This window comes from Hemiscyllium ocellatum, unplaced genomic scaffold (genome assembly GCF_020745735.1).
Source record: "Hemiscyllium ocellatum isolate sHemOce1 unplaced genomic scaffold, sHemOce1.pat.X.cur. scaffold_890_pat_ctg1, whole genome shotgun sequence".
Taxonomy (NCBI): domain Eukaryota; kingdom Metazoa; phylum Chordata; class Chondrichthyes; order Orectolobiformes; family Hemiscylliidae; genus Hemiscyllium; species Hemiscyllium ocellatum.
Window position 1 is genome coordinate 130,393 of NW_026869290.1, and position 25,438 is coordinate 155,830.

The 25,438-nt window shown below is 49.6% G+C and overlaps 13 non-coding genes across 13 annotated transcripts; all 13 read right to left on the reverse strand.

Moving 5' to 3' along the window:
* Positions 1 to 54: 54 nt before the first annotated feature.
* Positions 55 to 126, reverse strand: trnad-guc (transfer RNA aspartic acid (anticodon GUC)). The gene has a single exon. It is a non-coding gene; the product is annotated as a tRNA-Asp (tRNA).
* A 1,925-nt stretch (positions 127 to 2,051) lies between these two features.
* On the reverse strand, positions 2,052 to 2,123 carry trnad-guc (transfer RNA aspartic acid (anticodon GUC)). Its single transcript has one exon. It is a non-coding gene; the product is annotated as a tRNA-Asp (tRNA).
* Positions 2,124 to 4,051: 1,928 nt separating this feature from the next.
* On the reverse strand, positions 4,052 to 4,123 carry trnad-guc (transfer RNA aspartic acid (anticodon GUC)). Its single transcript has one exon. It is a non-coding gene; the product is annotated as a tRNA-Asp (tRNA).
* Positions 4,124 to 6,051: 1,928 nt separating this feature from the next.
* trnad-guc (transfer RNA aspartic acid (anticodon GUC)) lies at positions 6,052 to 6,123 on the reverse strand. Its single transcript has one exon. It is a non-coding gene; the product is annotated as a tRNA-Asp (tRNA).
* A 1,979-nt stretch (positions 6,124 to 8,102) lies between these two features.
* trnad-guc (transfer RNA aspartic acid (anticodon GUC)) lies at positions 8,103 to 8,174 on the reverse strand. Its single transcript has one exon. It is a non-coding gene; the product is annotated as a tRNA-Asp (tRNA).
* Positions 8,175 to 10,165: 1,991 nt separating this feature from the next.
* Positions 10,166 to 10,237, reverse strand: trnad-guc (transfer RNA aspartic acid (anticodon GUC)). Its single transcript has one exon. It is a non-coding gene; the product is annotated as a tRNA-Asp (tRNA).
* A 1,991-nt stretch (positions 10,238 to 12,228) lies between these two features.
* On the reverse strand, positions 12,229 to 12,300 carry trnad-guc (transfer RNA aspartic acid (anticodon GUC)). The gene has a single exon. It is a non-coding gene; the product is annotated as a tRNA-Asp (tRNA).
* A 1,928-nt stretch (positions 12,301 to 14,228) lies between these two features.
* trnad-guc (transfer RNA aspartic acid (anticodon GUC)) lies at positions 14,229 to 14,300 on the reverse strand. Its single transcript has one exon. It is a non-coding gene; the product is annotated as a tRNA-Asp (tRNA).
* Positions 14,301 to 16,216: 1,916 nt separating this feature from the next.
* On the reverse strand, positions 16,217 to 16,288 carry trnad-guc (transfer RNA aspartic acid (anticodon GUC)). Its single transcript has one exon. It is a non-coding gene; the product is annotated as a tRNA-Asp (tRNA).
* A 1,916-nt stretch (positions 16,289 to 18,204) lies between these two features.
* On the reverse strand, positions 18,205 to 18,276 carry trnad-guc (transfer RNA aspartic acid (anticodon GUC)). The gene has a single exon. It is a non-coding gene; the product is annotated as a tRNA-Asp (tRNA).
* Positions 18,277 to 20,192: 1,916 nt separating this feature from the next.
* trnad-guc (transfer RNA aspartic acid (anticodon GUC)) lies at positions 20,193 to 20,264 on the reverse strand. The gene has a single exon. It is a non-coding gene; the product is annotated as a tRNA-Asp (tRNA).
* A 1,916-nt stretch (positions 20,265 to 22,180) lies between these two features.
* trnad-guc (transfer RNA aspartic acid (anticodon GUC)) lies at positions 22,181 to 22,252 on the reverse strand. The gene has a single exon. It is a non-coding gene; the product is annotated as a tRNA-Asp (tRNA).
* Positions 22,253 to 24,168: 1,916 nt separating this feature from the next.
* trnad-guc (transfer RNA aspartic acid (anticodon GUC)) lies at positions 24,169 to 24,240 on the reverse strand. The gene has a single exon. It is a non-coding gene; the product is annotated as a tRNA-Asp (tRNA).
* Positions 24,241 to 25,438: the final 1,198 nt, after the last annotated feature.

A 25,438-nucleotide genomic window follows, 5' to 3' on the forward strand; every position in this document is an offset into this window, starting at 1 on the left:
GAATTGGGCACTCCTGCATTGAGATATGGTGCGTGCCTCTCAAAATGCCGCCGACTCCCCGGCGGGGAATTGAACCCCGGTCTCCCGCGTGACAGGCGGGGATACTAACCACTATACTACCGAGGATTGCACGGCTTTGCGCTCTGCGACATGGGTATTAGATAGAATGTGCTTATGTGTAATCTTGATTTGTTGTCAATTTGAGTTTTTCTTTAGATCATCTTCTACCTCTGTGGAGATGATTAAGATATCAGTTATTGTTGTTTTCATGTTTTATTCTGTGAATATCTATCTTTCAAGTAATCCGCCGCTGCTGTAAAACAGCCTTTTCGTTGTGCCCTACCATCTGTGTTAAACTTGGTCCGCTGCTGATCCACGCGCTCTCCCGTTACCTGCTTCTGACAAACTGATTCATACGCTGGCCTGGAATACAGCACAAATCCAGCAGCCTGGCTTCAATTCCCGCTGCCAAATGGACTCAACATGAAAGATTGCCCTTTTCAAGCTCGTCCCCTCAGCTTCAACTCCCACCCATCAATCGCTCCCTCATCAGAGAGCAGTGCTCCTGGAGGACGGTGGTGACTTTACTGCACGCTGCATCAGCTCCACTGTAAACGTCGAAACACTTTGCCAACAATTTCTTGATGTTTATAAAATCGTGAGGACGAACAGTTAATCGCAGGTTTACTTCCAACTCACGTCAGTCTCTGAGCCATGCGTTCAACATGGAAACATAGAAAAGAAGTGCAGGAGTAGGCCATTCAGCCCTTCAAGTCAGGCAGCATCCGAGGAGCAGGAAAATCAGGATGCTGCCTGACTTGCTTTGTTTTTCCAGCACCACTCCAATCGAGACTCTGATTTCCAGCAACTGCACTCCTCACTCGTTCCATTCAGCCCTTCGAGACATCACCACCATTCAAGATCATCATGACTGAACATGCCATTTCAGTGACCACTCCAGCTTCCTCTCCGTACCCCTGGATCACTTTAGCTGCAAGTTCCACGTCCGGCTCGCTATTGAACGTATCTCCCAAACCGTCTTAACCGCATCTTCCTGTGGGAGACAAGTCCACAGGCTCACCACTCTCTGAGAGAAAAATTCTTCCAGAATCGCTTGCCCTTCATTCTGAGACTGTGACCCCTGGTTCTGGACGTCCCCAACATTGGGAACTGGTGAACTTTGAAGGGCTTATGCTCGAAACGTCGAATTCCCTATTCCTGAGATGCTGCCTGGCCTGCTGTGCTTTGACCAGCAACACATTTTCAGCTGGGATCCCTCAGTGCCGAGCATGGATCTGCATGGGTTTCTCTTCAGAAGGGTCGGTGTGGACCTGTCCGTCTGAATGGCCTGCTTCCACACTGTGGTGATTCTATGGTGCCAACAGTGTAGGTGGAGTTCCTGCACGTGCTTTCTCAAGCTTGCCTCTGTGTTGACCTTCATGTTAACCCAGCCACTGGGCTTTGTCCTTCTATCGAGAAGAGCAGACAATGCCACTCAGATGACTTGGACTTTCCACTGTGGGTGTAGTACAGCCTGCCAGCAGCAGGGGACGGTGTTGCGTCACCTTAATCGCAGGATCAGGTCCAAACTCTGAGGGGGAGTGACCCCTTTTTGATTGGAGGGAGGGAGGAAGCGGGGAAACCTGACATTCATTTGTCGCTACCGGTTGCTTAAAGGTTTTCATTTGCACTCCGTTTGCGTGGGAGTTATATGCCCACCGACGGGACGAAGTAACAACAAAATCAGAATGGGAAACAGAAATTGCTGGAGAAAGTCAGCATCTGGAGTGGGGGAAGAAAGCAGTCAACGTTTGTGGTCCAGTGACGCTTCTCCAGAACGGCAGTTTTGATTGGTGGTCAAAAAGCAGGAAGTCTCAAATGGATGAAAGGACAAGTTTGCCAGGGAGAGCAGAATCGAGACTACGACATGTTTGGTTTGTTGGCAAGAGCAGGCCGCTCGGACATGTGAATGCACGCCTTTGGAGCAAACGGGACTTGAATTGGGCACTCCTGCATTGAGATATGGTGCGTGCCTCTCAAAATGCCGCCGACTCCCCGGCGGGGAATTGAACCCCGGTCTCCCGCGTGACAGGCGGGGATACTAACCACTATACTACCGAGGATTGCACGGCTTTGCGCTCTGCGACATGGGTATTAGATAGAATGTGCTTATGTGTAATCTTGATTTGTTGTCAATTTGAGTTTTTCTTTAGATCATCTTCTACCTCTGTGGAGATGATTAAGATATCAGTTATTGTTGTTTTCATGTTTTATTGTGTCAATATCTATCTTTCAAGTAATCCGCCGCTGCTGTAAAACAGCCTTTTCGTTGTGCCCTACCATCTGTGTTAAACTTGGTCCGCTGCTGATCCACGCGCTCTCCCGTTACCTGCTTCTGACAAACTGATTCATACGCTGGCCTGGAATACAGCACAAATCCAGCAGCCTGGCTTCAATTCCCGCTGCCAAATGGACTCAACATGAAAGATTGCCCTTTTCAAGCTCGTCCCCTCAGCTTCAACTCCCACCCATCAATCGCTCCCTCATCAGAGAGCAGTGCTCCTGGAGGACGGTGGTGACTTTACTGCACGCTGCATCAGCTCCACTGTAAACGTCGAAACACTTTGCCAACAATTTCTTGATGTTTATAAAATCATGAGGACGAACAGTTAATCGCAGGTTTACTTCCAACTCACGTCAGTCTCTGAGCCATGCGTTCAACATGGAAACATAGAAAAGAAGTGCAGGAGTAGGCCATTCAGCCCTTCAAGTCAGGCAGCATCCGAGGAGCAGGAAAATCAGGATGCTGCCTGACTTGCTTTGTTTTTCCAGCACCACTCCAATCGAGACTCTGATTTCCAGCAACTGCACTCCTCACTCGTTCCATTCAGCCCTTCGAGACATCATCACCACCATTCAAGATCATCATGACTGAACATGCCATTTCAGTGACCACTCCAGCTTCCTCTCCGTACCCCTGGATCACTTTAGCTGCAAGTTCCACGTCCGGCTCGCTATTGAACGTATCTCCCAAACCGTCTTAACCGCATCTTCCTGTGGGAGACAAGTCCACAGGCTCACCACTCTCTGAGAGAAAAATTCTTCCAGAATCGCTTGCCCTTCATTCTGAGACTGTGACCCCTGGTTCTGGACGTCCCCAACATTGGGAACTGGTGAACTTTGAAGGGCTTATGCTCGAAACGTCGAATTCCCTATTCCTGAGATGCTGCCTGGCCTGCTGTGCTTTGACCAGCAACACATTTTCAGCTGGGATCCCTCAGTGCCGAGCATGGATCTGCATGGGTTTCTCTTCAGAAGGGTCGGTGTGGACCTGTCCGTCTGAATGGCCTGCTTCCACACTGTGGTGATTCTATGGTGCCAACAGTGTAGGTGGAGTTCCTGCACGTGCTTTCTCAAGCTTGCCTCTGTGTTGACCTTCATGTTAACCCAGCCACTGGGCTTTGTCCTTCTATCGAGAAGAGCAGACAATGCCACTCAGATGACTTGGACTTTCCACTGTGGGTGTAGTACAGCCTGCCAGCAGCAGGGGACGGTGTTGCGTCACCTTAATCGCAGGATCAGGTCCAAACTCTGAGGGGGAGTGACCCCTTTTTGATTGGAGGGAGGGAGGAAGCGGGGAAACCTGACATTCATTTGTCGCTACCGGTTGCTTAAAGGTTTTCATTTGCACTCCGTTTGCGTGGGAGTTATATGCCCACCGACGGGACGAAGTAACAACAAAATCAGAATGGGAAACAGAAATTGCTGGAGAAAGTCAGCATCTGGAGTGGGGGAAGAAAGCAGTCAACGTTTGTGGTCCAGTGACGCTTCTCCAGAACGGCAGTTTTGATTGGTGGTCAAAAAGCAGGAAGTCTCAAATGGATGAAAGGACAAGTTTGCCAGGGAGAGCAGAATCGAGACTACGACATGTTTGGTTTGTTGGCAAGAGCAGGCCGCTCGGACATGTGAATGCACGCCTTTGGAGCAAACGGGACTTGAATTGGGCACTCCTGCATTGAGATATGGTGCGTGCCTCTCAAAATGCCGCCGACTCCCCGGCGGGGAATTGAACCCCGGTCTCCCGCGTGACAGGCGGGGATACTAACCACTATACTACCGAGGATTGCACGGCTTTGCGCTCTGCGACATGGGTATTAGATAGAATGTGCTTATGTGTAATCTTGATTTGTTGTCAATTTGAGTTTTTCTTTAGATCATCTTCTACCTCTGTGGAGATGATTAAGATATCAGTTATTGTTGTTTTCATGTTTTATTGTGTGAATATCTATCTTTCAAGTAATCCGCCGCTGCTGTAAAACAGCCTTTTCGTTGTGCCCTACCATCTGTGTTAAACTTGGTCCGCTGCTGATCCACGCGCTCTCCCGTTACCTGCTTCTGACAAACTGATTCATACGCTGGCCTGGAATACAGCACAAATCCAGCAGCCTGGCTTCAATTCCCGCTGCCAAATGGACTCAACATGAAAGATTGCCCTTTTCAAGCTCGTCCCCTCAGCTTCAACTCCCACCCATCAATCGCTCCCTCATCAGAGAGCAGTGCTCCTGGAGGACGGTGGTGACTTTACTGCACGCTGCATCAGCTCCACTGTAAACGTCGAAACACTTTGCCAACAATTTCTTGATGTTTATAAAATCATGAGGACGAACAGTTAATCGCAGGTTTACTTCCAACTCACGTCAGTCTCTGAGCCATGCGTTCAACATGGAAACATAGAAAAGAAGTGCAGGAGTAGGCCATTCAGCCCTTCAAGTCAGGCAGCATCCGAGGAGCAGGAAAATCAGGATGCTGCCTGACTTGCTTTGTTTTTCCAGCACCACTCCAATCGAGACTCTGATTTCCAGCAACTGCACTCCTCACTCGTTCCATTCAGCCCTTCGAGACATCATCACCACCATTCAAGATCATCATGACTGAACATGCCATTTCAGTGACCACTCCAGCTTCCTCTCCGTACCCCTGGATCACTTTAGCTGCAAGTTCCACGTCCGGCTCGCTATTGAACGTATCTCCCAAACCGTCTTAACCGCATCTTCCTGTGGGAGACAAGTCCACAGGCTCACCACTCTCTGAGAGAAAAATTCTTCCAGAATCGCTTGCCCTTCATTCTGAGACTGTGACCCCTGGTTCTGGACGTCCCCAACATTGGGAACTGGTGAACTTTGAAGGGCTTATGCTCGAAACGTCGAATTCCCTATTCCTGAGATGCTGCCTGGCCTGCTGTGCTTTGACCAGCAACACATTTTCAGCTGGGATCCCTCAGTGCCGAGCATGGATCTGCATGGGTTTCTCTTCAGAAGGGTCGGTGTGGACCTGTCCGTCTGAATGGCCTGCTTCCACACTGTGGTGATTCTATGGTGCCAACAGTGTAGGTGGAGTTCCTGCACGTGCTTTCTCAAGCTTGCCTCTGTGTTGACCTTCATGTTAACCCAGCCACTGGGCTTTGTCCTTCTATCGAGAAGAGCAGACAATGCCACTCAGATGACTTGGACTTTCCACTGTGGGTGTAGTACAGCCTGCCAGCAGCAGGGGACGGTGTTGCGTCACCTTAATCGCAGGATCAGGTCCAAACTCTGAGGGGGAGTGACCCCTTTTTGATTGGAGGGAGGGAGGAAGCGGGGAAACCTGACATTCATTTGTCGCTACCGGTTGCTTAAAGGTTTTCATTTGCACTCCGTTTGCGTGGGAGTTATATGCCCACCGACGGGACGAAGTAACAACAAAATCAGAATGGGAAACAGAAATTGCTGGAGAAAGTCAGCATCTGGAGTGGGGGAAGAAAGCAGTCAACGTTTGTGGTCCAGTGACGCTTCTCCAGAACGGCAGTTTTGATTGGTGGTCAAAAAGCAGGAAGTCTCAAATGGATGAAAGGACAAGTTTGCCAGGGAGAGCAGAATCGAGACTACGACATGTTTGGTTTGTTGGCAAGAGCAGGCCGCTCGGACATGTGAATGCACGCCTTTGGAGCAAACGGGACTTGAATTGGGCACTCCTGCATTGAGATATGGTGCGTGCCTCTCAAAATGCCGCCGACTCCCCGGCGGGGAATTGAACCCCGGTCTCCCGCGTGACAGGCGGGGATACTAACCACTATACTACCGAGGATTGCACGGCTTTGCGCTCTGCGACATGGGTATTAGATAGAATGTGCTTATGTGTAATCTTGATTTGTTGTCAATTTGAGTTTTTCTTTAGATCATCTTCTACCTCTGTGGAGATGATTAAGATATCAGTTATTGTTGTTTTCATGTTTTATTGTGTCAATATCTATCTTTCAAGTAATCCGCCGCTGCTGTAAAACAGCCTTTTCGTTGTGCCCTACCATCTGTGTTAAACTTGGTCCGCTGCTGATCCACGCGCTCTCCCGTTACCTGCTTCTGACAAACTGATTCATACGCTGGCCTGGAATACAGCACAAATCCAGCAGCCTGGCTTCAATTCCCGCTGCCAAATGGACTCAACATGAAAGATTGCCCTTTTCAAGCTCGTCCCCTCAGCTTCAACTCCCACCCATCAATCGCTCCCTCATCAGAGAGCAGTGCTCCTGGAGGACGGTGGTGACTTTACTGCACGCTGCATCAGCTCCACTGTAAACGTCGAAACACTTTGCCAACAATTTCTTGATGTTTATAAAATCATGAGGACGAACAGTTAATCGCAGGTTTACTTCCAACTCACGTCAGTCTCTGAGCCATGCGTTCAACATGGAAACATAGAAAAGAAGTGCAGGAGTAGGCCATTCAGCCCTTCAAGTCAGGCAGCATCCGAGGAGCAGGAAAATCAGGATGCTTTGTTTTTCCAGCACCACTCCAATCGAGACTCTGATTTCCAGCAACTGCACTCCTCACTCGTTCCATTCAGCCCTTCGAGACATCATCACCACCATTCAAGATCATCATGACTGAACATGCCATTTCAGTGACCACTCCAGCTTCCTCTCCGTACCCCTGGATCACTTTAGCTGCAAGTTCCACGTCCGGCTCGCTATTGAACGTATCTCCCAAACCGTCTTAACCGCATCTTCCTGTGGGAGACAAGTCCACAGGCTCACCACTCTCTGAGAGAAAAATTCTTCCAGAATCGCTTGCCCTTCATTCTGAGACTGTGACCCCTGGTTCTGGACGTCCCCAACATTGGGAACTGGTGAACTTTGAAGGGCTTATGCTCGAAACGTCGAATTCCCTATTCCTGAGATGCTGCCTGGCCTGCTGTGCTTTGACCAGCAACACATTTTCAGCTGGGATCCCTCAGTGCCGAGCATGGATCTGCATGGGTTTCTCTTCAGAAGGGTCGGTGTGGACCTGTCCGTCTGAATGGCCTGCTTCCACACTGTGGTGATTCTATGGTGCCAACAGTGTAGGTGGAGTTCCTGCACGTGCTTTCTCAAGCTTGCCTCTGTGTTGACCTTCATGTTAACCCAGCCACTGGGCTTTGTCCTTCTATCGAGAAGAGCAGACAATGCCACTCAGATGACTTGGACTTTCCACTGTGGGTGTAGTACAGCCTGCCAGCAGCAGGGGACGGTGTTGCGTCACCTTAATCGCAGGATCAGGTCCAAACTCTGAGGGGGAGTGACCCCTTTTTGATTGGAGGGAGGGAGGAAGCGGGGAAACCTGACATTCATTTGTCGCTACCGGTTGCTTAAAGGTTTTCATTTGCACTCCGTTTGCGTGGGAGTTATATGCCCACCGACGGGACGAAGTAACAACAAAATCAGAATGGGAAACAGAAATTGCTGGAGAAAGTCAGCATCTGGAGTGGGGGAAGAAAGCAGTCAACGTTTGTGGTCCAGTGACGCTTCTCCAGAACGGCAGTTTTGATTGGTGGTCAAAAAGCAGGAAGTCTCAAATGGATGAAAGGACAAGTTTGCCCGGCAGTTTTGATTGGTGGTCAAAAAGCAGGAAGTCTCAAATGGATGAAAGGACAAGTTTGCCAGGGAGAGCAGAATCGAGACTACGACATGTTTGGTTTGTTGGCAAGAGCAGGCCGCTCGGACATGTGAATGCACGCCTTTGGAGCAAACGGGACTTGAATTGGGCACTCCTGCATTGAGATATGGTGCGTGCCTCTCAAAATGCCGCCGACTCCCCGGCGGGGAATTGAACCCCGGTCTCCCGCGTGACAGGCGGGGATACTAACCACTATACTACCGAGGATTGCACGGCTTTGCGCTCTGCGACATGGGTATTAGATAGAATGTGCTTATGTGTAATCTTGATTTGTTGTCAATTTGAGTTTTTCTTTAGATCATCTTCTACCTCTGTGGAGATGATTAAGATATCAGTTATTGTTGTTTTCATGTTTTATTGTGTCAATATCTATCTTTCAAGTAATCCGCCGCTGCTGTAAAACAGCCTTTTCGTTGTGCCCTACCATCTGTGTTAAACTTGGTCCGCTGCTGATCCACGCGCTCTCCCGTTACCTGCTTCTGACAAACTGATTCATACGCTGGCCTGGAATACAGCACAAATCCAGCAGCCTGGCTTCAATTCCCGCTGCCAAATGGACTCAACATGAAAGATTGCCCTTTTCAAGCTCGTCCCCTCAGCTTCAACTCCCACCCATCAATCGCTCCCTCATCAGAGAGCAGTGCTCCTGGAGGACGGTGGTGACTTTACTGCACGCTGCATCAGCTCCACTGTAAACGTCGAAACACTTTGCCAACAATTTCTTGATGTTTATAAAATCGTGAGGACGAACAGTTAATCGCAGGTTTACTTCCAACTCACGTCAGTCTCTGAGCCATGCGTTCAACATGGAAACATAGAAAAGAAGTGCAGGAGTAGGCCATTCAGCCCTTCAAGTCAGGCAGCATCCGAGGAGCAGGAAAATCAGGATGCTGCCTGACTTGCTTTGTTTTTCCAGCACCACTCCAATCGAGACTCTGATTTCCAGCAACTGCACTCCTCACTCGTTCCATTCAGCCCTTCGAGACATCATCACCACCATTCAAGATCATCATGACTGAACATGCCATTTCAGTGACCACTCCAGCTTCCTCTCCGTACCCCTGGATCACTTTAGCTGCAAGTTCCACGTCCGGCTCGCTATTGAACGTATCTCCCAAACCGTCTTAACCGCATCTTCCTGTGGGAGACAAGTCCACAGGCTCACCACTCTCTGAGAGAAAAATTCTTCCAGAATCGCTTGCCCTTCATTCTGAGACTGTGACCCCTGGTTCTGGACGTCCCCAACATTGGGAACTGGTGAACTTTGAAGGGCTTATGCTCGAAACGTCGAATTCCCTATTCCTGAGATGCTGCCTGGCCTGCTGTGCTTTGACCAGCAACACATTTTCAGCTGGGATCCCTCAGTGCCGAGCATGGATCTGCATGGGTTTCTCTTCAGAAGGGTCGGTGTGGACCTGTCCGTCTGAATGGCCTGCTTCCACACTGTGGTGATTCTATGGTGCCAACAGTGTAGGTGGAGTTCCTGCACGTGCTTTCTCAAGCTTGCCTCTGTGTTGACCTTCACGTTAACCCAGCCACTGGGCTTTGTCCTTCTATCGAGAAGAGCAGACAATGCCACTCAGATGACTTGGACTTTCCACTGTGGGTGTAGTACAGCCTGCCAGCAGCAGGGGACGGTGTTGCGTCACCTTAATCGCAGGATCAGGTCCAAACTCTGAGGGGGAGTGACCCCTTTTTGATTGGAGGGAGGGAGGAAGCGGGGAAACCTGACATTCATTTGTCGCTACCGGTTGCTTAAAGGTTTTCATTTGCACTCCGTTTGCGTGGGAGTTATATGCCCACCGACGGGACGAAGTAACAACAAAATCAGAATGGGAAACAGAAATTGCTGGAGAAAGTCAGCATCTGGAGTGGGGGAAGAAAGCAGTCAACGTTTGTGGTCCAGTGACGCTTCTCCAGAACGGCAGTTTTGATTGGTGGTCAAAAAGCAGGAAGTCTCAAATGGATGAAAGGACAAGTTTGCCCGGCAGTTTTGATTGGTGGTCAAAAAGCAGGAAGTCTCAAATGGATGAAAGGACAAGTTTGCCAGGGAGAGCAGAATCGAGACTACGACATGTTTGGTTTGTTGGCAAGAGCAGGCCGCTCGGACATGTGAATGCACGCCTTTGGAGCAAACGGGACTTGAATTGGGCACTCCTGCATTGAGATATGGTGCGTGCCTCTCAAAATGCCGCCGACTCCCCGGCGGGGAATTGAACCCCGGTCTCCCGCGTGACAGGCGGGGATACTAACCACTATACTACCGAGGATTGCACGGCTTTGCGCTCTGCGACATGGGTATTAGATAGAATGTGCTTATGTGTAATCTTGATTTGTTGTCAATTTGAGTTTTTCTTTAGATCATCTTCTACCTCTGTGGAGATGATTAAGATATCAGTTATTGTTGTTTTCATGTTTTATTGTGTCAATATCTATCTTTCAAGTAATCCGCCGCTGCTGTAAAACAGCCTTTTCGTTGTGCCCTACCATCTGTGTTAAACTTGGTCCGCTGCTGATCCACGCGCTCTCCCGTTACCTGCTTCTGACAAACTGATTCATACGCTGGCCTGGAATACAGCACAAATCCAGCAGCCTGGCTTCAATTCCCGCTGCCAAATGGACTCAACATGAAAGATTGCCCTTTTCAAGCTCGTCCCCTCAGCTTCAACTCCCACCCATCAATCGCTCCCTCATCAGAGAGCAGTGCTCCTGGAGGACGGTGGTGACTTTACTGCACGCTGCATCAGCTCCACTGTAAACGTCGAAACACTTTGCCAACAATTTCTTGATGTTTATAAAATCGTGAGGACGAACAGTTAATCGCAGGTTTACTTCCAACTCACGTCAGTCTCTGAGCCATGCGTTCAACATGGAAACATAGAAAAGAAGTGCAGGAGTAGGCCATTCAGCCCTTCAAGTCAGGCAGCATCCGAGGAGCAGGAAAATCAGGATGCTGCCTGACTTGCTTTGTTTTTCCAGCACCACTCCAATCGAGACTCTGATTTCCAGCAACTGCACTCCTCACTCGTTCCATTCAGCCCTTCGAGACATCATCACCACCATTCAAGATCATCATGACTGAACATGCCATTTCAGTGACCACTCCAGCTTCCTCTCCGTACCCCTGGATCACTTTAGCTGCAAGTTCCACGTCCGGCTCGCTATTGAACGTATCTCCCAAACCGTCTTAACCGCATCTTCCTGTGGGAGACAAGTCCACAGGCTCACCACTCTCTGAGAGAAAAATTCTTCCAGAATCGCTTGCCCTTCATTCTGAGACTGTGACCCCTGGTTCTGGACGTCCCCAACATTGGGAACTGGTGAACTTTGAAGGGCTTATGCTCGAAACGTCGAATTCCCTATTCCTGAGATGCTGCCTGGCCTGCTGTGCTTTGACCAGCAACACATTTTCAGCTGGGATCCCTCAGTGCCGAGCATGGATCTGCATGGGTTTCTCTTCAGAAGGGTCGGTGTGGACCTGTCCGTCTGAATGGCCTGCTTCCACACTGTGGTGATTCTATGGTGCCAACAGTGTAGGTGGAGTTCCTGCACGTGCTTTCTCAAGCTTGCCTCTGTGTTGACCTTCACGTTAACCCAGCCACTGGGCTTTGTCCTTCTATCGAGAAGAGCAGACAATGCCACTCAGATGACTTGGACTTTCCACTGTGGGTGTAGTACAGCCTGCCAGCAGCAGGGGACGGTGTTGCGTCACCTTAATCGCAGGATCAGGTCCAAACTCTGAGGGGGAGTGACCCCTTTTTGATTGGAGGGAGGGAGGAAGCGGGGAAACCTGACATTCATTTGTCGCTACCGGTTGCTTAAAGGTTTTCATTTGCACTCCGTTTGCGTGGGAGTTATATGCCCACCGACGGGACGAAGTAACAACAAAATCAGAATGGGAAACAGAAATTGCTGGAGAAAGTCAGCATCTGGAGTGGGGGAAGAAAGCAGTCAACGTTTGTGGTCCAGTGACGCTTCTCCAGAACGGCAGTTTTGATTGGTGGTCAAAAAGCAGGAAGTCTCAAATGGATGAAAGGACAAGTTTGCCCGGCAGTTTTGATTGGTGGTCAAAAAGCAGGAAGTCTCAAATGGATGAAAGGACAAGTTTGCCAGGGAGAGCAGAATCGAGACTACGACATGTTTGGTTTGTTGGCAAGAGCAGGCCGCTCGGACATGTGAATGCACGCCTTTGGAGCAAACGGGACTTGAATTGGGCACTCCTGCATTGAGATATGGTGCGTGCCTCTCAAAATGCCGCCGACTCCCCGGCGGGGAATTGAACCCCGGTCTCCCGCGTGACAGGCGGGGATACTAACCACTATACTACCGAGGATTGCACGGCTTTGCGCTCTGCGACATGGGTATTAGATAGAATGTGCTTATGTGTAATCTTGATTTGTTGTCAATTTGAGTTTTTCTTTAGATCATCTTCTACCTCTGTGGAGATGATTAAGATATCAGTTATTGTTGTTTTCATGTTTTATTGTGTCAATATCTATCTTTCAAGTAATCCGCCGCTGCTGTAAAACAGCCTTTTCGTTGTGCCCTACCATCTGTGTTAAACTTGGTCCGCTGCTGATCCACGCGCTCTCCCGTTACCTGCTTCTGACAAACTGATTCATACGCTGGCCTGGAATACAGCACAAATCCAGCAGCCTGGCTTCAATTCCCGCTGCCAAATGGACTCAACATGAAAGATTGCCCTTTTCAAGCTCGTCCCCTCAGCTTCAACTCCCACCCATCAATCGCTCCCTCATCAGAGAGCAGTGCTCCTGGAGGACGGTGGTGACTTTACTGCACGCTGCATCAGCTCCACTGTAAACGTCGAAACACTTTGCCAACAATTTCTTGATGTTTATAAAATCATGAGGACGAACAGTTAATCGCAGGTTTACTTCCAACTCACGTCAGTCTCTGAGCCATGCGTTCAACATGGAAACATAGAAAAGAAGTGCAGGAGTAGGCCATTCAGCCCTTCAAGTCAGGCAGCATCCGAGGAGCAGGAAAATCAGGATGCTGCCTGACTTGCTTTGTTTTTCCAGCACCACTCCAATCGAGACTCTGATTTCCAGCAACTGCACTCCTCACTCGTTCCATTCAGCCCTTCGAGACATCATCACCACCATTCAAGATCATCATGACTGAACATGCCATTTCAGTGACCACTCCAGCTTCCTCTCCGTACCCCTGGATCACTTTAGCTGCAAGTTCCACGTCCGGCTCGCTATTGAACGTATCTCCCAAACCGTCTTAACCGCATCTTCCTGTGGGAGACAAGTCCACAGGCTCACCACTCTCTGAGAGAAAAATTCTTCCAGAATCGCTTGCCCTTCATTCTGAGACTGTGACCCCTGGTTCTGGACGTCCCCAACATTGGGAACTGGTGAACTTTGAAGGGCTTATGCTCGAAACGTCGAATTCCCTATTCCTGAGATGCTGCCTGGCCTGCTGTGCTTTGACCAGCAACACATTTTCAGCTGGGATCCCTCAGTGCCGAGCATGGATCTGCATGGGTTTCTCTTCAGAAGGGTCGGTGTGGACCTGTCCGTCTGAATGGCCTGCTTCCACACTGTGGTGATTCTATGGTGCCAACAGTGTAGGTTGAGTTCCTGCACGTGCTTTCTCAAGCTTGCCTCTGTGTTGACCTTCATGTTAACCCAGCCACTGGGCTTTGTCCTTCTATCGAGAAGAGCAGACAATGCCACTCAGATGACTTGGACTTTCCACTGTGGGTGTAGTACAGCCTGCCAGCAGCAGGGGACGGTGTTGCGTCACCTTAATCGCAGGATCAGGTCCAAACTCTGAGGGGGAGTGACCCCTTTTTGATTGGAGGGAGGGAGGAAGCGGGGAAACCTGACATTCATTTGTCGCTACCGGTTGCTTAAAGGTTTTCATTTGCACTCCGTTTGCGTGGGAGTTATATGCCCACCGACGGGACGAAGTAACAACAAAATCAGAATGGGAAACAGAAATTGCTGGAGAAAGTCAGCATCTGGAGTGGGGGAAGAAAGCAGTCAACGTTTGTGGTCCAGTGACGCTTCTCCAGAACGGCAGTTTTGATTGGTGGTCAAAAAGCAGGAAGTCTCAAATGGATGAAAGGACAAGTTTGCCAGGGAGAGCAGAATCGAGACTACGACATGTTTGGTTTGTTGGCAAGAGCAGGCCGCTCGGACATGTGAATGCACGCCTTTGGAGCAAACGGGACTTGAATTGGGCACTCCTGCATTGAGATATGGTGCGTGCCTCTCAAAATGCCGCCGACTCCCCGGCGGGGAATTGAACCCCGGTCTCCCGCGTGACAGGCGGGGATACTAACCACTATACTACCGAGGATTGCACGGCTTTGCGCTCTGCGACATGGGTATTAGATAGAATGTGCTTATGTGTAATCTTGATTTGTTGTCAATTTGAGTTTTTCTTTAGATCATCTTCTACCTCTGTGGAGATGATTAAGATATCAGTTATTGTTGTTTTCATGTTTTATTGTGTCAATATCTATCTTTCAAGTAATCCGCCGCTGCTGTAAAACAGCCTTTTCGTTGTGCCCTACCATCTGTGTTAAACTTGGTCCGCTGCTGATCCACGCGCTCTCCCGTTACCTGCTTCTGACAAACTGATTCATACGCTGGCCTGGAATACAGCACAAATCCAGCAGCCTGGCTTCAATTCCCGCTGCCAAATGGACTCAACATGAAAGATTGCCCTTTTCAAGCTCGTCCCCTCAGCTTCAACTCCCACCCATCAATCGCTCCCTCATCAGAGAGCAGTGCTCCTGGAGGACGGTGGTGACTTTACTGCACGCTGCATCAGCTCCACTGTAAACGTCGAAACACTTTGCCAACAATTTCTTGATGTTTATAAAATCATGAGGACGAACAGTTAATCGCAGGTTTACTTCCAACTCACGTCAGTCTCTGAGCCATGCGTTCAACATGGAAACATAGAAAAGAAGTGCAGGAGTAGGCCATTCAGCCCTTCAAGTCAGGCAGCATCCGAGGAGCAGGAAAATCAGGATGCTTTGTTTTTCCAGCACCACTCCAATCGAGACTCTGATTTCCAGCAACTGCACTCCTCACTCGTTCCATTCAGCCCTTCGAGACATCATCACCACCATTCAAGATCATCATGACTGAACATGCCATTTCAGTGACCACTCCAGCTTCCTCTCCGTACCCCTGGATCACTTTAGCTGCAAGTTCCACGTCCGGCTCGCTATTGAACGTATCTCCCAAACCGTCTTAACCGCATCTTCCTGTGGGAGACAAGTCCACAGGCTCACCACTCTCTGAGAGAAAAATTCTTCCAGAATCGCTTGCCCTTCATTCTGAGACTGTGACCCCTGGTTCTGGACGTCCCCAACATTGGGAACTGGTGAACTTTGAAGGGCTTATGCTCGAAACGTCGAATTCCCTATTCCTGAGATGCTGCCTGGCCTGCTGTGCTTTGACCAGCAACACATTTTCAGCTGGGATCCCTCAGTGCCGAGCATGGATCTGCATGGGTTTCTCTTCAGAAGGGTCGGTGTGGACCTGTCCGTCTGAATGGCCTGCTTCCACACTGTGGTGATTCTATGGTGCCAACAGTGTAGGTGGAGTTCCTGCACGTGCTTTCTCAAGCTTGCCTCTGTGTTGACCTTCATGTTAACCCAGCCACTGGGCTTTGTCCTTCTATCGAGAAGAGCAGACAATGCCACTCAGATGACTTGGACTTTCCACTGTGGGTGTAGTACAGCCTGCCAGCAGCAGGGGACGGTGTTGCGTCACCTTAATCGCAGGATCAGGTCCAAACTCTGAGGGGGAGTGACCCCTTTTTGATTGGAGGGAGGGAGGAAGCGGGGAAACCTGACATTCATTTGTCGCTACCGGTTGCTTAAAGGTTTTCATTTGCACTCCGTTTGCGTGGGAGTTATATGCCCACCGACGGGACGAAGTAACAACAAAATCAGAATGGGAAACAGAAATTGCTGGAGAAAGTCAGCATCTGGAGTGGGGGAAGAAAGCAGTCAACGTTTGTGGTCCAGTGACGCTTCTCCAGAACGGCAGTTTTGATTGGTGGTCAAAAAGCAGGAAGTCTCAAATGGATGAAAGGACAAGTTTGCCAGGGAGAGCAGAATCGAGACTACGACATGTTTGGTTTGTTGGCAAGAGCAGGCCGCTCGGACATGTGAATGCACGCCTTTGGAGCAAACGGGACTTGAATTGGGCACTCCTGCATTGAGATATGGTGCGTGCCTCTCAAAATGCCGCCGACTCCCCGGCGGGGAATTGAACCCCGGTCTCCCGCGTGACAGGCGGGGATACTAACCACTATACTACCGAGGATTGCACGGCTTTGCGCTCTGCGACATGGGTATTAGATAGAATGTGCTTATGTGTAATCTTGATTTGTTGTCAATTTGAGTTTTTCTTTAGATCATCTTCTACCTCTGTGGAGATGATTAAGATATCAGTTATTGTTGTTTTCATGTTTTATTGTGTCAATATCTATCTTTCAAGTAATCCGCCGCTGCTGTAAAACAGCCTTTTCGTTGTGCCCTACCATCTGTGTTAAACTTGGTCCGCTGCTGATCCACGCGCTCTCCCGTTACCTGCTTCTGACAAACTGATTCATACGCTGGCCTGGAATACAGCACAAATCCAGCAGCCTGGCTTCAATTCCCGCTGCCAAATGGACTCAACATGAAAGATTGCCCTTTTCAAGCTCGTCCCCTCAGCTTCAACTCCCACCCATCAATCGCTCCCTCATCAGAGAGCAGTGCTCCTGGAGGACGGTGGTGACTTTACTGCACGCTGCATCAGCTCCACTGTAAACGTCGAAACACTTTGCCAACAATTTCTTGATGTTTATAAAATCATGAGGACGAACAGTTAATCGCAGGTTTACTTCCAACTCACGTCAGTCTCTGAGCCATGCGTTCAACATGGAAACATAGAAAAGAAGTGCAGGAGTAGGCCATTCAGCCCTTCAAGTCAGGCAGCATCCGAGGAGCAGGAAAATCAGGATGCTTTGTTTTTCCAGCACCACTCCAATCGAGACTCTGATTTCCAGCAACTGCACTCCTCACTCGTTCCATTCAGCCCTTCGAGACATCATCACCACCATTCAAGATCATCATGACTGAACATGCCATTTCAGTGACCACTCCAGCTTCCTCTCCGTACCCCTGGATCACTTTAGCTGCAAGTTCCACGTCCGGCTCGCTATTGAACGTATCTCCCAAACCGTCTTAACCGCATCTTCCTGTGGGAGACAAGTCCACAGGCTCACCACTCTCTGAGAGAAAAATTCTTCCAGAATCGCTTGCCCTTCATTCTGAGACTGTGACCCCTGGTTCTGGACGTCCCCAACATTGGGAACTGGTGAACTTTGAAGGGCTTATGCTCGAAACGTCGAATTCCCTATTCCTGAGATGCTGCCTGGCCTGCTGTGCTTTGACCAGCAACACATTTTCAGCTGGGATCCCTCAGTGCCGAGCATGGATCTGCATGGGTTTCTCTTCAGAAGGGTCGGTGTGGACCTGTCCGTCTGAATGGCCTGCTTCCACACTGTGGTGATTCTATGGTGCCAACAGTGTAGGTGGAGTTCCTGCACGTGCTTTCTCAAGCTTGCCTCTGTGTTGACCTTCATGTTAACCCAGCCACTGGGCTTTGTCCTTCTATCGAGAAGAGCAGACAATGCCACTCAGATGACTTGGACTTTCCACTGTGGGTGTAGTACAGCCTGCCAGCAGCAGGGGACGGTGTTGCGTCACCTTAATCGCAGGATCAGGTCCAAACTCTGAGGGGGAGTGACCCCTTTTTGATTGGAGGGAGGGAGGAAGCGGGGAAACCTGACATTCATTTGTCGCTACCGGTTGCTTAAAGGTTTTCATTTGCACTCCGTTTGCGTGGGAGTTATATGCCCACCGACGGGACGAAGTAACAACAAAATCAGAATGGGAAACAGAAATTGCTGGAGAAAGTCAGCATCTGGAGTGGGGGAAGAAAGCAGTCAACGTTTGTGGTCCAGTGACGCTTCTCCAGAACGGCAGTTTTGATTGGTGGTCAAAAAGCAGGAAGTCTCAAATGGATGAAAGGACAAGTTTGCCAGGGAGAGCAGAATCGAGACTACGACATGTTTGGTTTGTTGGCAAGAGCAGGCCGCTCGGACATGTGAATGCACGCCTTTGGAGCAAACGGGACTTGAATTGGGCACTCCTGCATTGAGATATGGTGCGTGCCTCTCAAAATGCCGCCGACTCCCCGGCGGGGAATTGAACCCCGGTCTCCCGCGTGACAGGCGGGGATACTAACCACTATACTACCGAGGATTGCACGGCTTTGCGCTCTGCGACATGGGTATTAGATAGAATGTGCTTATGTGTAATCTTGATTTGTTGTCAATTTGAGTTTTTCTTTAGATCATCTTCTACCTCTGTGGAGATGATTAAGATATCAGTTATTGTTGTTTTCATGTTTTATTGTGTCAATATCTATCTTTCAAGTAATCCGCCGCTGCTGTAAAACAGCCTTTTCGTTGTGCCCTACCATCTGTGTTAAACTTGGTCCGCTGCTGATCCACGCGCTCTCCCGTTACCTGCTTCTGACAAACTGATTCATACGCTGGCCTGGAATACAGCACAAATCCAGCAGCCTGGCTTCAATTCCCGCTGCCAAATGGACTCAACATGAAAGATTGCCCTTTTCAAGCTCGTCCCCTCAGCTTCAACTCCCACCCATCAATCGCTCCCTCATCAGAGAGCAGTGCTCCTGGAGGACGGTGGTGACTTTACTGCACGCTGCATCAGCTCCACTGTAAACGTCGAAACACTTTGCCAACAATTTCTTGATGTTTATAAAATCATGAGGACGAACAGTTAATCGCAGGTTTACTTCCAACTCACGTCAGTCTCTGAGCCATGCGTTCAACATGGAAACATAGAAAAGAAGTGCAGGAGTAGGCCATTCAGCCCTTCAAGTCAGGCAGCATCCGAGGAGCAGGAAAATCAGGATGCTTTGTTTTTCCAGCACCACTCCAATCGAGACTCTGATTTCCAGCAACTGCACTCCTCACTCGTTCCATTCAGCCCTTCGAGACATCATCACCACCATTCAAGATCATCATGACTGAACATGCCATTTCAGTGACCACTCCAGCTTCCTCTCCGTACCCCTGGATCACTTTAGCTGCAAGTTCCACGTCCGGCTCGCTATTGAACGTATCTCCCAAACCGTCTTAACCGCATCTTCCTGTGGGAGACAAGTCCACAGGCTCACCACTCTCTGAGAGAAAAATTCTTCCAGAATCGCTTGCCCTTCATTCTGAGACTGTGACCCCTGGTTCTGGACGTCCCCAACATTGGGAACTGGTGAACTTTGAAGGGCTTATGCTCGAAACGTCGAATTCCCTATTCCTGAGATGCTGCCTGGCCTGCTGTGCTTTGACCAGCAACACATTTTCAGCTGGGATCCCTCAGTGCCGAGCATGGATCTGCATGGGTTTCTCTTCAGAAGGGTCGGTGTGGACCTGTCCGTCTGAATGGCCTGCTTCCACACTGTGGTGATTCTATGGTGCCAACAGTGTAGGTTGAGTTCCTGCACGTGCTTTCTCAAGCTTGCCTCTGTGTTGACCTTCATGTTAACCCAGCCACTGGGCTTTGTCCTTCTATCGAGAAGAGCAGACAATGCCACTCAGATGACTTGGACTTTCCACTGTGGGTGTAGTACAGCCTGCCAGCAGCAGGGGACGGTGTTGCGTCACCTTAATCGCAGGATCAGGTCCAAACTCTGAGGGGGAGTGACCCCTTTTTGATTGGAGGGAGGGAGGAAGCGGGGAAACCTGACATTCATTTGTCGCTACCGGTTGCTTAAAGGTTTTCATTTGCACTCCGTTTGCGTGGGAGTTATATGCCCACCGACGGGACGAAGTAACAACAAAATCAGAATGGGAAACAGAAATTGCTGGAGAAAGTCAGCATCTGGAGTGGGGGAAGAAAGCAGTCAACGTTTGTGGTCCAGTGACGCTTCTCCAGAACGGCAGTTTTGATTGGTGGTCAAAAAGCAGGAAGTCTCAAATGGATGAAAGGACAAGTTTGCCAGGGAGAGCAGAATCGAGACTACGACATGTTTGGTTTGTTGGCAAGAGCAGGCCGCTCGGACATGTGAATGCACGCCTTTGGAGCAAACGGGACTTGAATTGGGCACTCCTGCATTGAGATATGGTGCGTGCCTCTCAAAATGCCGCCGACTCCCCGGCGGGGAATTGAACCCCGGTCTCCCGCGTGACAGGCGGGGATACTAACCACTATACTACCGAGGATTGCACGGCTTTGCGCTCTGCGACATGGGTATTAGATAGAATGTGCTTATGTGTAATCTTGATTTGTTGTCAATTTGAGTTTTTCTTTAGATCATCTTCTACCTCTGTGGAGATGATTAAGATATCAGTTATTGTTGTTTTCATGTTTTATTGTGTCAATATCTATCTTTCAAGTAATCCGCCGCTGCTGTAAAACAGCCTTTTCGTTGTGCCCTACCATCTGTGTTAAACTTGGTCCGCTGCTGATCCACGCGCTCTCCCGTTACCTGCTTCTGACAAACTGATTCATACGCTGGCCTGGAATACAGCACAAATCCAGCAGCCTGGCTTCAATTCCCGCTGCCAAATGGACTCAACATGAAAGATTGCCCTTTTCAAGCTCGTCCCCTCAGCTTCAACTCCCACCCATCAATCGCTCCCTCATCAGAGAGCAGTGCTCCTGGAGGACGGTGGTGACTTTACTGCACGCTGCATCAGCTCCACTGTAAACGTCGAAACACTTTGCCAACAATTTCTTGATGTTTATAAAATCATGAGGACGAACAGTTAATCGCAGGTTTACTTCCAACTCACGTCAGTCTCTGAGCCATGCGTTCAACATGGAAACATAGAAAAGAAGTGCAGGAGTAGGCCATTCAGCCCTTCAAGTCAGGCAGCATCCGAGGAGCAGGAAAATCAGGATGCTTTGTTTTTCCAGCACCACTCCAATCGAGACTCTGATTTCCAGCAACTGCACTCCTCACTCGTTCCATTCAGCCCTTCGAGACATCATCACCACCATTCAAGATCATCATGACTGAACATGCCATTTCAGTGACCACTCCAGCTTCCTCTCCGTACCCCTGGATCACTTTAGCTGCAAGTTCCACGTCCGGCTCGCTATTGAACGTATCTCCCAAACCGTCTTAACCGCATCTTCCTGTGGGAGACAAGTCCACAGGCTCACCACTCTCTGAGAGAAAAATTCTTCCAGAATCGCTTGCCCTTCATTCTGAGACTGTGACCCCTGGTTCTGGACGTCCCCAACATTGGGAACTGGTGAACTTTGAAGGGCTTATGCTCGAAACGTCGAATTCCCTATTCCTGAGATGCTGCCTGGCCTGCTGTGCTTTGACCAGCAACACATTTTCAGCTGGGATCCCTCAGTGCCGAGCATGGATCTGCATGGGTTTCTCTTCAGAAGGGTCGGTGTGGACCTGTCCGTCTGAATGGCCTGCTTCCACACTGTGGTGATTCTATGGTGCCAACAGTGTAGGTGGAGTTCCTGCACGTGCTTTCTCAAGCTTGCCTCTGTGTTGACCTTCATGTTAACCCAGCCACTGGGCTTTGTCCTTCTATCGAGAAGAGCAGACAATGCCACTCAGATGACTTGGACTTTCCACTGTGGGTGTAGTACAGCCTGCCAGCAGCAGGGGACGGTGTTGCGTCACCTTAATCGCAGGATCAGGTCCAAACTCTGAGGGGGAGTGACCCCTTTTTGATTGGAGGGAGGGAGGAAGCGGGGAAACCTGACATTCATTTGTCGCTACCGGTTGCTTAAAGGTTTTCATTTGCACTCCGTTTGCGTGGGAGTTATATGCCCACCGACGGGACGAAGTAACAACAAAATCAGAATGGGAAACAGAAATTGCTGGAGAAAGTCAGCATCTGGAGTGGGGGAAGAAAGCAGTCAACGTTTGTGGTCCAGTGACGCTTCTCCAGAACGGCAGTTTTGATTGGTGGTCAAAAAGCAGGAAGTCTCAAATGGATGAAAGGACAAGTTTGCCAGGGAGAGCAGAATCGAGACTACGACATGTTTGGTTTGTTGGCAAGAGCAGGCCGCTCGGACATGTGAATGCACGCCTTTGGAGCAAACGGGACTTGAATTGGGCACTCCTGCATTGAGATATGGTGCGTGCCTCTCAAAATGCCGCCGACTCCCCGGCGGGGAATTGAACCCCGGTCTCCCGCGTGACAGGCGGGGATACTAACCACTATACTACCGAGGATTGCACGGCTTTGCGCTCTGCGACATGGGTATTAGATAGAATGTGCTTATGTGTAATCTTGATTTGTTGTCAATTTGAGTTTTTCTTTAGATCATCTTCTACCTCTGTGGAGATGATTAAGATATCAGTTATTGTTGTTTTCATGTTTTATTGTGTGAATATCTATCTTTCAAGTAATCCGCCGCTGCTGTAAAACAGCCTTTTCGTTGTGCCCTACCATCTGTGTTAAACTTGGTCCGCTGCTGATCCACGCGCTCTCCCGTTACCTGCTTCTGACAAACTGATTCATACGCTGGCCTGGAATACAGCACAAATCCAGCAGCCTGGCTTCAATTCCCGCTGCCAAATGGACTCAACATGAAAGATTGCCCTTTTCAAGCTCGTCCCCTCAGCTTCAACTCCCACCCATCAATCGCTCCCTCATCAGAGAGCAGTGCTCCTGGAGGACGGTGGTGACTTTACTGCACGCTGCATCAGCTCCACTGTAAACGTCGAAACACTTTGCCAACAATTTCTTGATGTTTATAAAATCATGAGGACGAACAGTTAATCGCAGGTTTACTTCCAACTCACGTCAGTCTCTGAGCCATGCGTTCAACATGGAAACATAGAAAAGAAGTGCAGGAGTAGGCCATTCAGCCCTTCAAGTCAGGCAGCATCCGAGGAGCAGGAAAATCAGGATGCTTTGTTTTTCCAGCACCACTCCAATCGAGACTCTGATTTCCAGCAACTGCACTCCTCACTCGTTCCATTCAGCCCTTCGAGACATCATCACCACCATTCAAGATCATCATGACTGAACATGCCATTTCAGTGACCACTCCAGCTTCCTCTCCGTACCCCTGGATCACTTTAGCTGCAAGTTCCACGTCCGGCTCGCTATTGAACGTATCTCCCAAACCGTCTTAACCGCATCTTCCTGTGGGAGACAAGTCCACAGGCTCACCACTCTCTGAGAGAAAAATTCTTCCAGAATCGCTTGCCCTTCATTCTGAGACTGTGACCCCTGGTTCTGGACGTCCCCAACATTGGGAACTGGTGAACTTTGAAGGGCTTATGCTCGAAACGTCGAATTCCCTATTCCTGAGATGCTGCCTGGCCTGCTGTGCTTTGACCAGCAACACATTTTCAGCTGGGATCCCTCAGTGCCGAGCATGGATCTGCATGGGTTTCTCTTCAGAAGGGTCGGTGTGGACCTGTCCGTCTGAATGGCCTGCTTCCACACTGTGGTGATTCTATGGTGCCAACAGTGTAGGTGGAGTTCCTGCACGTGCTTTCTCAAGCTTGCCTCTGTGTTGACCTTCATGTTAACCCAGCCACTGGGCTTTGTCCTTCTATCGAGAAGAGCAGACAATGCCACTCAGATGACTTGGACTTTCCACTGTGGGTGTAGTACAGCCTGCCAGCAGCAGGGGACGGTGTTGCGTCACCTTAATCGCAGGATCAGGTCCAAACTCTGAGGGGGAGTGACCCCTTTTTGATTGGAGGGAGGGAGGAAGCGGGGAAACCTGACATTCATTTGTCGCTACCGGTTGCTTAAAGGTTTTCATTTGCACTCCGTTTGCGTGGGAGTTATATGCCCACCGACGGGACGAAGTAACAACAAAATCAGAATGGGAAACAGAAATTGCTGGAGAAAGTCAGCATCTGGAGTGGGGGAAGAAAGCAGTCAACGTTTGTGGTCCAGTGACGCTTCTCCAGAACGGCAGTTTTGATTGGTGGTCAAAAAGCAGGAAGTCTCAAATGGATGAAAGGACAAGTTTGCCAGGGAGAGCAGAATCGAGACTACGGCATGTTTGGTTTGTTGGCAAGAGCAGGCCGCTCGGACATGTGAATGCACGCCTTTGGAGCAAACGGGACTTGAATTGGGCACTCCTGCATTGAGATATGGTGCGTGCCTCTCAAAATGCCGCCGACTCCCCGGCGGGGAATTGAACCCCGGTCTCCCGCGTGACAGGCGGGGATACTAACCACTATACTACCGAGGATTGCACGGCTTTGCGCTCTGCGACATGGGTATTAGATAGAATGTGCTTATGTGTAATCTTGATTTGTTGTCAATTTGAGTTTTTCTTTAGATCATCTTCTACCTCTGTGGAGATGATTAAGATATCAGTTATTGTTGTTTTCATGTTTTATTCTGTGAATATCTATCTTTCAAGTAATCCGCCGCTGCTGTAAAACAGCCTTTTCGTTGTGCCCTACCATCTGTGTTAAACGTGGTCCGCTGCTGATCCACGCGCTCTCCCGTTACCTGCTTCTGACAAACTGATTCATACGCTGGCCTGGAATACAGCACAAATCCAGCAGCCTGGCTTCAATTCCCGCTGCCAAATGGACTCAACATGAAAGATTGCCCTTTTCAAGCTCGTCCCCTCAGCTTCAACTCCCACCCATCAATCGCTCCCTCATCAGAGAGCAGTGCTCCTGGAGGACGGTGGTGACTTTACTGCACGCTGCATCAGCTCCACTGTAAACGTCGAAACACTTTGCCAACAATTTCTTGATGTTTATAAAATCGTGAGGACGAACAGTTAATCGCAGGTTTACTTCCAACTCACGTCAGTCTCTGAGCCATGCGTTCAACATGGAAACATAGAAAAGAAGTGCAGGAGTAGGCCATTCAGCCCTTCAAGTCAGGCAGCATCCGAGGAGCAGGAAAATCAGGATGCTGCCTGACTTGCTTTGTTTTTCCAGCACCACTCCAATCGAGACTCTGATTTCCAGCAACTGCACTCCTCACTCGTTCCATTCAGCCCTTCGAGACATCATCACCACCATTCAAGATCATCATGACTGAACATGCCATTTCAGTGACCACTCCAGCTTCCTCTCCGTACCCCTGGATCACTTTAGCTGCAAGTTCCACGTCCGGCTCGCTATTGAACGTATCTCCCAAACCGTCTTAACCGCATCTTCCTGTGGGAGACAAGTCCACAGGCTCACCACTCTCTGAGAGAAAAATTCTTCCAGAATCGCTTGCCCTTCATTCTGAGACTGTGACCCCTGGTTCTGGACGTCCCCAACATTGGGAACTGGTGAACTTTGAAGGGCTTATGCTCGAAACGTCGAATTCCCTATTCCTGAGATGCTGCCTGGCCTGCTGTGCTTTGACCAGCAACACATTTTCAGCTGGGATCCCTCAGTGCCGAGCATGGATCTGCATGGGTTTCTCTTCAGAAGGGT